The sequence below is a fragment of the Halichoerus grypus genome, chromosome 11 (assembly GCF_964656455.1).
Source record: "Halichoerus grypus chromosome 11, mHalGry1.hap1.1, whole genome shotgun sequence".
In the NCBI taxonomy this organism is placed as follows: domain Eukaryota; kingdom Metazoa; phylum Chordata; class Mammalia; order Carnivora; family Phocidae; genus Halichoerus; species Halichoerus grypus.
Window position 1 is genome coordinate 93,629,479 of NC_135722.1, and position 13,946 is coordinate 93,643,424.

The 13,946-nt window shown below is 47.1% G+C and overlaps 1 protein-coding gene across 6 annotated transcripts in view; it reads right to left on the reverse strand.

Moving 5' to 3' along the window:
• UBASH3B (ubiquitin associated and SH3 domain containing B) overlaps nt 1-13,946 on the reverse strand; it is a 139,125-nt gene that overhangs the window by 114,730 nt on the left and 10,449 nt on the right. The window contains exon 1 of one of the 6 annotated variants that reach the window (XM_078058845.1): nt 4,349-4,766. The exons of the other annotated variants lie outside the window; for them this stretch is intronic. The gene's annotated coding sequence lies outside the window, so the exon portion shown is untranslated. Of the gene's footprint in view, nt 1-4,348; nt 4,767-13,946 lie in introns of those variants that run through there. 6 annotated transcript variants of the gene reach the window in all.

A 13,946-nucleotide genomic window follows, 5' to 3' on the forward strand; every position in this document is an offset into this window, starting at 1 on the left:
TGTGGTTTCAGAGTGGAGTCTTCAGTTTGAGTTATCCAAGACCTATATTCTAAATCTCATCATTGTCTGTCTAAAGCACAAGAGGTACAAGGAGGCAAGAACTCCATTTCCTTTTTGTGAGTGACTTTCTGTTGGACCGAGGAGTCAGGCTGGGCAAAGAGAAGGGTGACAGCTGGGGATATGTATTTATGGATGTGGAATTTATTGGTGGATTAAAAACATTTATAATGTCTTGGATTTTGCAATAAAAATCTTTTAGGCTTGCTCCAGTTTTGTGTAAGAAAACAGGTGGGACACTCGACTCGATTCATTCACTCTATTATGCTTGTAAATAATGACTGTAATGAACAACCCATTAATTACCATGAATGAACAAGTTTGAAATAAAAACAAATAGGTATACATGAAATAATTTCTAGCCAAACGTCATTTCTTATGGAGTAGCACCTACTTTAACTTTTATTTTGCTAAATTAAAAAAAAAAAAAAAGAGCCTCAATATCTTATTTTGGGTATTGAAAAGCCTTGGATCTTGCTCTGTAGAATACCTTTTCCCAGGACAAGCTGCTCACAGCATTTGGCTTTGACATTAAAAAGCCTGTAATGAATTGTTTGTAATTTATCAGAAAGAAAAAGGTAATTTGCTTTTTAAGCTTTGCTTATTCTGCTTATGTTATGGAAAGAAGATAAGGCTCTAGTTCTCCTTTCAAACTGGTTATACATGGAGTAGAGGACAAGAATTTGCTTGGAAGTAAGCAGCCCTGTGTTTGAGTCCTAACCAGTGAGTAGCTGTGTTACTTTGAGAAAGTCATTTTCCCACTTGGGCTCCATTTCCTCATCTGAAAATAAGGATTTCCATGTCATTCCAGCTCACTGGATTTTCACAATAAAGCATAAATGTCAGGAGGTATTATGTGAAAGCTGAGGATCTGAATCCTACAGATCAAGGGTCAGCAAACTATAGCCCATGGTCAAACCCAGTCTGCCGCCTACTTTACATAGAACCCACAAGCAAAAAATGGGCTTTATATTTTTAAATGATTGTAAAAAACCAAAACCAAAACAATATTGTTGTGACAGGTGAAAATAACATGAAGTTCAAATCTCAGTGTCCATAAATAAAGTTTTATTGGAACACAGCCATGCTCATTGGTTTACATATCATCTGCCTGCTTTTACAGGATGGCCATGAAGTTAAGTCGTTGCCACAGAGACCCTGTGGCCTGTAGAACTGAAAATATTTATTCTCTGGCTCTTTATCAAGTTTGCTGACCCTTACCATAGACGAGTAGGTCTCCAGCTAAAGTACATACCGATTACCTAGGGATCTTATTAAAATGTAGTTTCTAATTTAGCAGGTTTGGGGTGGAGCAGAGGCTCTGCATTTCTAACAAGCTCCGGGTGCTGCCTGAGCCGCTCGTCTGGGGACCCCCATTTTGAGTGGCAAGGCTAGGCTCAGTCAGACGGATCTGGGGATGCGATGATTCGCTCAGCATCCTTTGGGGCCTTTCCAGAGCCTTCAAAATAAACTCAGACTTACTACTACGTGATTCTTGCCAGTCTGTCCAGTTTTGTTACCACCCCCCCCATGCCTCTCACACACATACCCGAAAACACACTCCCACGCGTACACATGTGTGCCTCCTGCTCCCCGATGTACCAGGCTTTCTCATTCACACGCCTATGCACACCCTGGTCTTTCTGCCTAGAACATTCTCTCGTCTCCCCATCCTTCCACCCTGGACATGGCCAATTGTCCAGCTTCTTGTCCTTCATGCTTCAGCTTAAGTGGCACCTCCTTTGAGAGGAGCCTTCCCGGATTCCCTGAGGCTGAGTTAAGTGGCCCTGTAGTGAGGTCCCTTCGTACCTCATCTCCCTCTTCACAGCCTGAATCACACGCCGCGGGACCTGGGTCCTTAAAGCAGAGGTCATCTCACGTATTCCTGCTTGTCCATGAACCAAGCCCAGTTCTTGGCACATGGCAGGGGTATAACATGTGTAACATGGAATGGGACAACAGAAATGTCCGGGATCACCCAGCAAATCAAGGGGAGAGCAGGGACTACAGCCTCCCCTCTCTGAATCCTGGTGTGGTGTTTTCTTTTCCCCAAGCCATGCCTCAGAAATCGATGCCCTCTGTTGCAACTGATGGAGGAGTTCAACTTAGAGTGTTTCAGACAGACAGGAATTCAGCCTGTGCTCTGAAATCCTTAGAGCCTTTGGGAATAGCCAGCCTCTTCCCGGGGCTGGCCATTCTGTGGAGTACAGAGAACTTCTGAGCCCAGGGAGCAGCTCCTGAAAACATACCCCCCGGAATGCAGCGCCGGTCCCGGCAGCAGGACCGGCAGGCTCGGCACCCAGGTAGGGAGTCCATCGTCCTGGGCCTGACTTGTGCACAGTGCTGATAAGCGCTCCACGAGAAGGCCTGGGAAACAGATCCTGAGGCTGCAGGCATCAGCCCTTCTCATTTCTTGCGGCTTCGATTTCCTTCCTGATTACCCGAAGCCAGAGGAATGTGGATCAGCCAGACAGACTGCAGGCTGAGGGCAGCCACAGTGGAGAGAAGAGGAGGGAGCAGCAATCCCTCCGTCAGCCCAGCTAGTTGAGAGGCCTGGGGAAAGATGACCAGGGAGGACGGGATGGTGTGGAGGGCACGGGAACCCACCCTGAGTGCGCCCCCACCTGCTCAGGAGGGCATCTTCCCCACCCCTCCTCCACCTGACCTAAAATTCCCATCCCTAAATCCCCAGAGCTGTTCTCTCCAGAAGGTCGGTGAGAGTTGCTATGGACTGAACTGAATTGTGCCTCTCCCCCACCCCCCAAATTCATATGTTGAAGCCCTACCCCCTAACGTGATAGTACCTGAAAATGGGGCCTTTGCAAGGCCATGAGGGTTAGAGAAGCTCACGAGGGTGGAGCAGAGATCTGATAGGATTCTGTCCTACCAGCAGACGCACTTCTCCCCCCACAAGCACCCACCCGGGAAAGGCCGTTTGAAGCCACAGTGAGAACGGACCCATCTGCAAACCAGGAAGACGGTCCTCGCCACAGCCCTACCCCTGCCAGACCCTGATCTTGGACTTCCAGCCTCCACAACAGTGAGAGAGTAACTGACGGAGGTTTAACTGGCCAGCCCGCGGCACTGCGACCCGGCAGCCCGAGCCGACTACACCGCAGCCTTCCTTCACAGGGAATCTGATCAAGCTGGGTTTCCTCCAACGAACCTTCATTAGGCTCATGATGGCAGCAGGGACCAGTCCCGTTTTGCTTGTCATTGTCTCCAAAGCACGTAGTACAGGGCGCAGAAATAATAAATGTCAATGAAGGAACGAACGTACTGAGTGCTCACTAGATACTAGGCACCATGCAACGTGCTAGGGAAACAGGAAAAACGAAGACACCATCACTCCAAGGAGACACTCTAGTCTGGGAGAGGGGGTAAACCAACGATGATGAGCTAGGCAAACTGCTCCAACAGAGGCATGGGATGGGGTGCATCCAACGGGCTGGGGCTGCGCACAACGATGCGCATGCGCACATGTACACATAGGCCGTGTGCTTGCGCTCGTTCTGCTTCAGGACGGGAGTGGGGAGAGCCTGGCCGAGACGTGAGGAACGGGTAATGCAATCTGAGAAATTTTCTCAAAAGGCAGCATATGTGAAAAGGACGTTTATGATTTCACTTGAGAGAAAAGTGCACCCAGGAAGAAGGCACTCGTTGATTCATCGATTAACAAAATTGAGCAAGCCCCAGGGGTGTTAAAATTGTGGGAACTTGAGCCGTCAAAGATAGCTGAGTGCTACGGAGAGTACTGGGGCAGAGGGGAAGGTGAGGACGAGGGTCTGGAAAGACAGGCAGCAATCAGATGGTGATCACCTCCTGACTGATACTGAAGTGGATACCTGGAAACACAGAGCAGGGAGCCAAAGGAAGAGAAGCAGAAGACATTTCAGCAGCGGATGAATGTTTGTTGGTATCTTGAATGGTTAAAATGAAATCTTCAAAGGGTCTTGGTGGGGGCTCTACAAAGGGAAAGGTTCCAAAAACAGACTAACCTGGGGATGTTGGTGCAGTCACTTACAAGTTGGAAAAAGCCTTTAATTGATCTGTCTGGCTTTTCTCATTAGTAAAATGGAAACACTACTTACTAATCCCCTCAGGATGGACAAAAGAGTAAAACACATACACACACACACACACACAGCAGGTTCACAACAAAAGTAAGATCTTACTAGCTGTCTCTAATTAAGAAGCTCAAAAAAAAAAAAAAGTTCCAAACACCCTGCAGTTTCAAGAGGGTCCTTTGAAAACTTGGAAGAAAGCCAGCTGCCCTGGCAGCAGGTCATACCTCCTTGTTTGGTGATTCTCCACTGCTTCTGTATCTGTCTGCCCCTCTTCTCATCTGAGGGATTCGCAGGGGCCAGGAATGCATCCTGTTTGTCTGGGGCCCTTGGATCTACATGGTCCTGGGCTCATCAGAGGCACTCCTGGAAACTCCGGATAATTAATTGCACAGATGGGCAAAGCAGACGTAAACCGTCTTACCCAGAGTCACAGGAAAGATCAGCCGCAGAGCATGTTCTAGAACTTTGACCTCACAGTCCATTGACTTCTTGAGACCACATGGTCGCAGACCAAACAGAACAAAGCCTCTGATCTCATCCGGGGACAGGCGCATTCTTCTCCAAATCCCCACCCAATGGGAACTGCCACCCAACACCGAGCAACCCGTGTCACCTTCCCCCCTCTCAGAAGTGGCATCCACACTTTCGCAAGGAGAAGCAGACACAACACTCGAAACAACTCTTAAAACACCTTCCTGCAATGTGGGTTATAAACACAGGAAACAGCAGCTGGGTGAGCTGCCAGTAACGTTAATTTGCCAGTCAGGGTGCTACAGCTCTGTGTGTGAGTTTAAAGCTGTCATCCAGGAACAAAAATAAACCAGGAAAGCAGAAACTGAGGCACCCTGACTCTAGGTCTAATGGAAAGGGCTTCGGAGTCAGAAACGCTAGGGTTAGAAACCCAGCTCTAAAAAAAAAAAAGAAAAGAAAAGAAACCCAGTTCTGCCATTATTCATGAGGCATGCTCAATCACCTTTTGCTCATTTGCAAATGGGTCTATTACTACCAACTGCATGGATTTTCAGTGAAGAGTAACTGACATAGTGTATGCAAGGTGCTGAGGCTATCGACTGGCACAAAAAAAGATGATTGTAAATGGTATTTACCATCAAGCTCCTTGGTATTTCCCCAAAGGCGCTGAACACTTATTTTTTTTGTTTGTTTAGATTTTATTTATTTATTTGTCAGAGAGAGCAAGAGAGCGAGAGAGAGTACAAGCAGAGGGAGCAGAGGGTAGAGGGAGAAGCAGGCTCCCCGCTGAGCAAGGAGGCTGACGTGGGACTCGATCCCAGGACCCTGGGAACCTGAGCCAAAGGCAGACGCTTAACTGGCTGAGCCACCCAGGCATCCCAGAGCTGAACGCTTATATCCACATAAAAACCTGCACACGGATGTTTACAGCAGCTGTATTCATAACTGCCAAAACTTGGAAGCAACCGAGATGTCCTTTATTCGGTGAATGTATAAATAAACTGTGGCCAAGGGAGTATTATTCAGTGCTAAAAAGAAATGAACTACCAAGCCATGAGGACATGGAGGGACATTAAATGTATATTATGAAGTAGAAGAAGCCTATCTGGAAAGGCTACATAGTGTACGGTTCCAACTATATGACATATTGGAAAAGGGGACACTATGGAGTGGTTGCAGGAGGAGGAATGCCAGGGGTTGGTTGGTGGGGGGGGGAAGATGAATCGGCAATAGGTAGAACACAGAGGCTTTTTAGGGCAATGAAAATACACTGTATGATACTATAATGATGGATACGTGTCATTATACATTTGTCCAAACTCATAAAATATATAACGCCAACAGCGAACCCTAAGGTAAACTACAGGCTTTGGGTGATTGTCATGTGTCAATGTAGATTCATCAGTTGTAACAAAGGTACCACTCGGGGGAGCGATGTTGATGATGTGAGAGGCTGGGGCATGTGTGGGGGCAGGGGTATATGGGAAATCTCTAAATTTTGCTCTGAACCTAAAACACCTCTAAAAAAATAGTCTTAAGGGGCGCCTGGGTGGCTCAGTCGTTAAGCGTCTGCCTTCGGCTCACATCATGATCCCAGGGTCCTGGGATGGAGCCCTGCATGGGGATCCCTCCTCAGCGGGAAGCCTGCTTCTCCCTCTCCCGCTTCCTCTGCTTGTGTTCCCTCTCTCGCTGTGTGTCTCTCTGTCAAATAAATAAATAAAATCTTTAAAAAAAAAATAGTCTTCAAAAATGATATTTCTCTCCAACACCCTGGAGGACCTCATATGAATGCATTTGACAACATCCAGATCTTTGGAAGAACCCCGGACCCCCAAGCAGAGTTATTTGCTAGCTCCGGTGCTGTTCCATAGCACTATCTACATTTCTCTCTGTTTCTGGGCATGTGGCAGAGTGCAGTGCATTTATCTGATCACTTCTCAGTCTTCCCTATTAGACTGGGAGCACCGAGGCATCAGGGGCCATTCCTTATGCATCGTTTTTTCTTTTGATCCTAGCAGCGAGCAAGCCCGATAATTGCATGTTGAAACAAACAAACAAAACCACCCGGTGAACAGGAAATTGGTGCAAGGAGGAGAAAGAGGCGCTCTGCACCCTGACATACAGCTCTCTGATGGTACTCCCAATATTTTGGCAGGAGTCCAGCAGTGTGCAGAGAAAGGCTAAAGAAACATGGTAGTACTTCCTCCTTGATGGTGATCTTCTTCTTTTTCTTTTAAAGAAGAAAACTCCCTCTGTAGAAAAAGGCAATTCCAAAGCAAAGAAAACCAAACAAGGAAATAACCTCGGATTCTTTAGCAAAAAGTGTTGCAACATACATTCTCCCCATCATCAGAAACTGCAGTGACAACAGAAAGAACATCAGCCCTTCTGGAATTTTCTATTGCAAGGAATTCAAGGCTCACTTAAGGCTATTTCTTTTATGGCTTTAAATTCCAGCCTCCTGGGCGCCTGGGTGGCTCAGTCGGTTGGGCGTCTGCCTTCGGCTCGGGTCATGATCCCGGGGTCTTGTCCCGCATTAGACTCCCTGCTTGGCGTGGAGTCTACTTTTCCCTCTGCCCCTCCCCCTCTGCTCATGCGCTCGCACTCTCTCTCAAATAAATTAAAAAAAAAAAAAATTCCAGCCTCCTGAGTTATAAACTCAAAGCCATCCTCCTTACAAGTTCTTTCCTTTCCTATTCTCAGGGGGGCTGTTCTGTCCTGGCTTGGTTACACTGGACTTGTCCATCTCCTCTGCATGTGGCTCACTGCTGCTTCTCTGAGTCTCTGCCCACTCCCTCTGCCCCAAAGTGATCACATGCCCAGAATTGATTACACATCAGTAAGTATGTGCCCAACAAGTGAGTGCTTGAGGTTCACGCCTTCCAAGGCCCTTGTCCGACTCCCTGAGTTCAACACTACTCCCTTCAGCCCTTGCGTGTGAACAATGCGTTCCTAACCAACCCTGGTGGGGCTGCTTCAAAAGGGATGCCTGGAAAGGGGATGTTCAGAGAATCCAGAGACTTGGCACAAAGGCACTTTAAAGACAGCAGGCTTGGAGGTCAGGTCCACCTCCCACTTGCTCTTCCTACCTCTGGGCCGTTCAATACCTTGGGAGTCACTGAGCTCCCTCTCTGGGCTATCTGTATGTGCATGGTCCTGGGACTGCCTAGTTGTACCCTTTAATAGCTTTGGGTGCATTTCTGTAGGCTTTTTTTTTTTTTTTTCCATATTTTATTTTATTTTTATTCCTTTTTTTTTTTTTAGTTTCAGAGGTAGAGTTTACTGATTCATCAGTTGCATATAACACCCAGTACTCACTACACCAAGTGCCCTCCTTAATGCTCATTACCCACCTACCCCAACCCCCCAACCCATCCATATTTTAAATAGGGGAAATGATCTGTTTTACTGTCAGAGCTGTGGAATCATGCATGTGAAAGCACCTATCCAGAAGCTTCCTCATAAAGGACGCCCTCAGATTTCATATCCTTCCCCACAGACCTCAGATCCCAGGCTGGCCAAACCTAATTCCTGCAGGGATTTCAGATATGTTCTCCAACCTATGTCCTTCTGAGGAGGCTGAGAGGGAAGCTCAGTTACAATCAGTCATAGAACCTTCCACCCTCTCTATCTTATCACATGATATTGCAGTCTTCTGCTTGAGTCTATCTTGCCCAAGAGCCTGAGAGCAACTTGTGGTCAGGGACGGGGTCTTACTCATATCGGTCCCTCTAGCGCTCAGCACAAATCCCAAGTACCTGGCACAAAGTCTTTGCTCAGTAAGTTTCTGTTGAATTAACAGGCTCTTCTTTCTGCCCTGCCTCAACATCTCCCATACCCCCTTTAAATCTTCTTCTGACTAAACATATGTAGCCCCACACTACCTGGTTCCCGGGTCAACTCAGAAAAACAGTGGCTAGTTCCCCACAATGCATAAGATGGAAAGGAGAAATTAAAAAAGAAATTCAAGTGAGATGTGCCCCTTTATCTTCCATATCTTTCAGAATCAGCTGTCTAGCGAACAGCAACCTTCTCTGTTTACCCAAGGTCCCCTGAGAGTCATTCAATTTGAAAGCCTTCACCAGTCACGCAGGACACACGCCATCTTGCTGAAGCGGTTTTACTGGTGTCCAGCCCCTCTTCCTCGGCTGGCCCACCTCCCCACTCCACTGGCCCGCAGTGCTGCCAGCCACAGGCCAGAACAAGACAAGCACACTTGCCATCTCCCTGCCAAGGCCTGATGGATGAAGTGACACCCGGAGGTCTGTGGTGCCTGAAGCAACCAGACAGCAAAGGGGTTATGGCTGTCTGTTCAACCTTACAGTTGAAAGCCTGTGATCTTACATTTGCAGGAAGATAAGAACTTCAAACGTTCTCCTCAATCCTGATGCATGAAGTTGCTGAAAGTCTGGGTGAGGTCTGAGGTCCCTAAAAGCTCATCTTGATGATCAGACCTACCTAAAAGCTGACTCCCCCAGGGCCCCCTTACATCATCACCACTGTGCTGACGTGTTAGGGATTCTTCCTGATAAGGGGAGTGGGTCTGAGTACTTGTGAGCCAGGCAGAAGGCAGGAGTGGTGTGGTTCTGTACGGAGGAGAAGAGCCATTCCACACGCCGCAGCCAACTCCCCTCATCTCCCTGGCCCTCCCCAGAATGCTTACCCAATCAACCAAATGCTACTTAAATTATCTCTAGGCCCCAAGTCTTAAAGATGTTGGGAAGAGAACTTAGGAACTCACCAAAGATTTACAACGGCTCATTAACTTTCACCCAGAGTCCCCTCCTGCGTCCCATACAACCTTGTGATTCCAAAGCTAGTGATCTGGACCACCATATATCTACCATTTATTGTGCACTGAAGAGTCGGGCTCTGCACTGTCTCATTCAAATGAGTACCAGGCAAACTACTATGTACTCTGTCCAAGGAGCCCCTTACAGAGGCCACGGGAATAGGAGCACGCTTCCTGTGTCTCTTGTGGAGGGTTCAATTTGTAACACAGATAGTGGCCAGGAGACATGGTTGCCAGGGACATGGTATTCTGTAAACTCCTGAGTACAATCTTCTGCCTGTCTTCTCAAAGTCTGGAGCTGAGATGGGTAGTACACACAACACATACACATGCTTTCAGAAAGGGTGACGATATCACTGTAACTCTATACGAAACCAGTAGACAGCCAACCACATTGCAACTATTTGGGCCCAGTAAGAGATTAAACCAATGAGATTAAACATATTAAACCAATCAAGTTGCCTTCTTGACCCCAGTTCTATGTAATCTAAAGACATCATGTCATTTCTGTGGACCTCAAGTTTGTTTCCTTCTGCTACTCATCAAACTTTACTAAACACCAGCTACACATCAACACTGTGGGTGCTGGTTAGGAACCCAGACTCAGGAATCTGACTGCCTGGGGTTTGCCCCTTGGGTCTGCCACTTACTAGCTGTGTGGTCTTGGGCAACTTAAAAATTTTTGTGCCTCAGTTTTCTCGTCTGTAAAATGGGGATGATAACAGCTTCTATCTCATAAGGTTGTTATGAAGAATAAACAAAATAGTGCACATATAATGTTTTAAAATACTGCCTGGCACCGAGTAGGCACTCAGCAAAGGTTAGCTATGAATATTTGGTGCTGGGGTTGGAATGATGAGGGCGACGAGACAACCACTGAGGAGTTAGGTATAGGAAAGACAAATGAGGAGATCTGGTAGACCTCTGTCCTGTGTAAAACATCACAAACTAGGAGGACATGCAGACCAAGAGTGTTACACATGCACATACGTGCCATGGTAGAAGAACGATGGCCCCCAAAGATACCTTCGTCCTAATCCTCAGAACCTATGAATACGTTCCCTTCCAGGGTGAAAGGGACTTTGCAGATGTAACTAAGTTCAGCATCTTGAGCCAGAGCACTGCCGTTGTTAGGGTCTTTCTGAAGGAGACGGTGAGGCAGGAGAGGCAGAAACAGATGGAAGGCAAGTGGGAGTGGTGCACTCTGTGGATGGAGGAAGGGGCGATGAGCCAAGGAATGCAGGCACACTCTGGAAGCTGGCGAAGTTAAGGAAACAGGCTCCCTCCTTGAGCCTCCAGCAAGAGCACAGCTCTATTGACATCTTGATTTTAGGCCATCGTGCCCATGTTGGACTTCTGATCTCCTGATGTTAAGAGAATGAATTTGTGTTGTTTTAAGTCACTACAAATTTGTTAGAGTAGCGATAGGAAACTCTACTATACATGCCTTTGGTCACATGGGCTGTATTTCACAAAACCTCTTGTTGTTCACAAAAGCCACTTGCTAACTCATTATGACTCATGTCCCTACTTCCCAAAAGGGGTGAAGTGAAAATTTAAGCTTCCAGAAGGAAGTGTTCACTTTGATGCAAGTGGCCTGTCAAGGGCTCCTCATGTTCCTCGTTCACAGCATTAGCCTCTCTGAAGCAACAGAGCTTGGTTAGGGAGGACTAGAATGGCCCACCAAATGTCACACAAAACCAACAGTTCACAGGCTTTCTGGAAGAGCCTCAAAGTACCAGACCCCTGACAACGAGTAGTATCACTTTACACGTGCATGACTTTTGGTGATTTTTAAAAAAAATTTTTTTTATTAACATATAATGTATTATTTGTTTCAGGGGTATTTTGGTGATTTTTATTACTTGTATATACATTGCCTCATTTTGATTCATCCAACCTATCGAAACACTTGATCAAAACCACATCCTGAGAAAGTGACAGGTCCAGAATTTGAAGCCAGCCTTTTGTCTCTAAAGCCAGTCTTCTCTCCACCATAGCGGAAGGCAACATTTGTTCTTACCCTCCTAGGTGGGTAACTGAGACAACTCTGGGTCCCCTCCAGCACTGCCCCTACCACTGGTGTGATGCTCCCTCCCCCACCCAGCCCACCCTTCTTCCCAGAGGTGACCACTCCAACTGGCCATAGACAAGTTAGCTGCCTCTTCCTCAGGCTGAGATGTAAACACATGGCAGACAGAAGGAGGGGAGCGAAAGGGAGAGAAAAGGCAGAGAAACTGTGTGAAAGGGCTAAGCAAGATAATAACCCAGTCCATTCCTCCCGAAAAGAGAGCCAGAAAGCCTTGTTAGCAATCTCCTTCTTGGACGCAGAGCCTGCACTCAGGGAAGGAGCCTGATGTATATAAAAAAGAAACCGTGTTCTGGCCTGGGAGTCAGGAGGCCTAAGGTCTGCTTCTGTCACAGACCAGCTGGTGGTCTTGAAAAAGTCACTTCATTTGTTTGTCTCATTTTACTTCTATGTAGAAAGAGGAAGTTGGACTGGACAAGCTCCACCAGCAATGCTAGCTGTAAATTTCTGAGATCCTGCCTCTACAGGTCTTTTCGATGCAGGAACACTCTGTTTCAACAGAGATACAGGAATCGTCCCAAATCGAGGGCAGGAACCTTGTATGAGCTTCTTCACCCTGAAGCAAGTCCTATCATTCCTCATACGTGACTCTCGAGCCAGGGGCAAGTGATTTCTATTATGCAGTTAAATACGAGGTGCAGTCTAAGATGTGAATAATGATTAACATTTCTTGAACACCTCTATCTACGTACGCTTTCTGTTATCTAGAGCTTTCACAAAGTATTGTGTTCAAGATGTTGTTCACGGGGTGCCTGGTGGGCTCAGTAGGTTAAGCGTCTGCCTTCGGCTCAGGTCATGATCCCAGGGTCCTGGGATCGAGCCCCACGTCTGGCTCCTGGCTCAGCGGGGAGCCTGCTTCTCCCTCTCCCTCTGCCTACTGTTCCCCCAGCTTGTGCTCTCTCTCTCTCTGTCAAATAAATAAATAATTTTTTAAACAAAGATGTCACTGGGCGCCTGGGTGGCTCACTTGGTTAAGCTACTGCCTTCGGCTCAGGTCATGATCCCAGGGTTCTGGGATCGAGTCCCACATCGGGCTCCCTGCTCAGCGGGGAGCCTGCTTCTCCCTCTCCCTCTGCCTGCCACTCCCCCTGCTGTGCTCTCTCTCTCTCTGACAAATAAATAAATAAAATCTTTTAAAAAAATAAAAAATAAAAATAAAAATAAACAAAGATGTCATTAATTTTCACATCTTTAGCAACCCATAAAGAGCCACCATCACTCACCAAATCACCTCAACTTAAAACCATGTATTATTCTGTCTACATTGTCCATGTCCACCAACTCTCAGAAATCCAATGCTCACATAAAACTTACCACGCAAAGTACAACTTCCCTTTCTTTGGGGTAAATGTACTTTCTCCAACCTTGATTTGGGTACCTCCACTTCAAGGTCTTCTGCTTGTTTCTTTCTCCCTCTTCTTTCCTCTAGCATTTCCTTCCAGACCACCCAGTAAAGCCATCATCCATTCATATTCCACAGGTCCCCACTCGTCTCCACGTTGTAGGTGAGTGCAGGTGGGCCCACGTGTGCAGGACAACTTGCAGTGACTTAGAAGACTGGACAATGCCTTCCCTCAGGGACATGGAAGGTGCTCTGGTCCCTGACCACCAGCCTCCTCACGAATCTTGATGTCTTATAGACAGAGCATAGATCCCCAGCATTCCTTGATGAGCTCTTTCTGATGGAGAGGACATGGTGGCAGGAGCTTACCGGAGAGAGGAAATTAGAGAAAATGAGCTCAGTGCATGGCATGCTGAGATCTCAGCCAGAGACCAAAGAGAGCAGGAGCTGAGAATTTTCTCAGTTGTTTATCCACAGCATTGACCGGCATGCCATAACCATCGGGAAAGATGTGTTGAATAAAGAAATGAAGGAAGGGTCACTCCAGCATGGATGGTCCGGTGATCTCGCATAGTTTCCAGTGAGGGCAGGTAAGTGCAGATACAGATGGGTGGAGGCCGGGTACCGAGGTATGGATGGGGGAGCACATAAAATCTCTAGCAGTGAGGGAATTCTAAAGGGGAGATGATTCTTACATCAGAGATTCCAGATCATCAGTCCATTCACAGTCAGATCTCAGTCAGCTGCCTCCATTTCAGAAAGAAGATTCCAGCTGTCCGAGGAAACAGTATCAGAGAGCGGGGCAGGATCCCAGGGTCCCGATCCTCAGGAGTTTGGGGGTGCTGAAGAGGATTACCAGAAACCCTACAGAGAGGCTTTGGAATCTCCGTCTGTGAACACCTCATTCACAACCAACAACTTTACTCACTTGGGCATTGCAAAGGGAATGGAACGTTTTGTTGACCTCAATCTTTTTCATGAAATTCTCTTCTCCCCTGTCTTCTTCCATGACACCTGTCATTTTGTTCTTTTCCTGCCTCTTGGACCATCCCTCTTAGCTTCCTTCACCTTCTTTCTACTCTACCCACCAGCTGGTCCCCCACAATACTATCCTTGGGGGTTGGTTTC